Source organism: Zingiber officinale, chromosome 3B, assembly GCF_018446385.1.
Source record: "Zingiber officinale cultivar Zhangliang chromosome 3B, Zo_v1.1, whole genome shotgun sequence".
NCBI lineage: Eukaryota > Viridiplantae > Streptophyta > Magnoliopsida > Zingiberales > Zingiberaceae > Zingiber > Zingiber officinale.
This window is the reverse complement of record NC_055991.1, coordinates 47,890,501-47,891,967: the sequence shown is the minus strand read 5'-3', so window position 1 is coordinate 47,891,967 and position 1,467 is coordinate 47,890,501. Positions and strand designations below refer to the sequence as shown.

The following is a 1,467-nucleotide window of genomic DNA, read 5'->3' as shown; positions in this document are numbered from 1 at the left end:
CCTAAATTACCTCTTCTACTTAATTGCATTAATATATCGTTAGGAAGTGCCTTGTGTAATCTAGGAACATGGACCGAGGGCCCTGGTGACGGAAGGATAGCCCTATAATCGGACTTCTTAAATTACCTCTTCTACTTAATGGCATTAGAACTTGGGTAGACTCTTCGATGTAATCTTCGTGGGGTTGTATCGAACTCTAGTTAGAACTCCTACATGAGTGTAAGCATGGAGTTAGGGAGATGAACAATGAATAGGGACATTAACTAGCATCGCAACAAAACCCAAATCCTAGTATCTATCATCCTTCATTCACTTACGCTCTTTACTCTCTCTCATTTCTCTTTTCTTTCTCTCTAGCGTCTGTGAACCATTTTCGATTGTCTAGATAATTCACTGTGCATAGTTAACTAGTGCTTAATCAACAGTCCCTATGAGATCGATAATCTTTTGTATTACTGACGACATAACCGTGCACTTGCGGTTCGTAACAAGTTTTTGGCACCGTTGTCGGGGACTGTTTTCGATTAACGTTAGTTGATTAGCATATGAGTTACTCTAGATATTTTTCTTTTTCCTTTGCCCTTTCTTTCTTGTTTCCATTATGCACTTTCTTTTTCGTAATTTAAATTCTGCATTTTCTTTCTTGTTTTTCTTATAGAATTTTATTTCTTATCTTTGATTCTTCATTTTTGTTTTGTTTCTCATATTCCTTTTTTAGATATCATGAGCACTAACATGTCAAGCAGGACTTTGAGAGAATTTCTTTACATCTATTTCTGTAAGATTTTTATCTTCAATTGTGCAACCTCATATCGAAGTAGACCCAAAGTTAATCACCATGATGCAAGGTCACAAATTTGGAGAAATATCAGAAACCCATATTTACATCTTGAAGAATTCCTGAGGCTTTGTGATATGATAAACTGTGAGGGTGTCTCAGCGAATGTAATTCGATTGATGCCATTTCCTTTCGGTATTAAAGATCGGGCAAAGACTTGGTTTAATTTTCTCCGTCCTCAAAGCATCACAAGTTGGAAACAATTAGAGCAGCAATTTCTGAATCATTTTTTCCCTGTAAGTAAAACAGTGTATATGAGGAATTGCATCACAAATTTTGCTCAAGCAGATGGAGAATCACTATTTGAAGCATGGGATAGACTCAAGAGTCTACAAAGACAGTGCCCTCACCATGGTTTGGAAAAATGGCTGACCCTACACATATTCCATAGGAGAATTTCTTTCTTAGATAAGTGTTTGTTAGATTCATCGGCTGGTGGTTCTTTCATGAACAAGAGTGTGGACGAAGCATATACATTAATTGATCAAGTGACATTGAACCACCATGAATGGTCGAACAAAAGTTGGATGGAATCTCCCTCAAAAGTTCAAGAAGTACGAGCCATAAATGCAAGAGTACCTGTCAAACAAATTGTAATTCAACCATCCAAGAGTTTTGAAATTCACAAG

At 36.8% G+C, this 1,467-nt stretch overlaps 1 non-coding gene across 1 annotated transcript; it reads right to left on the bottom strand.

The window, feature by feature from the left end:
* Positions 1 to 1,090: 1,090 nt before the first annotated feature.
* On the bottom strand, positions 1,091 to 1,196 carry LOC121968829. Its single transcript, XR_006108362.1, has one exon. It is a non-coding gene; the product is annotated as a small nucleolar RNA R71 (small nucleolar RNA).
* Between the last annotated feature and the right edge of the window lie 271 nt (positions 1,197 to 1,467).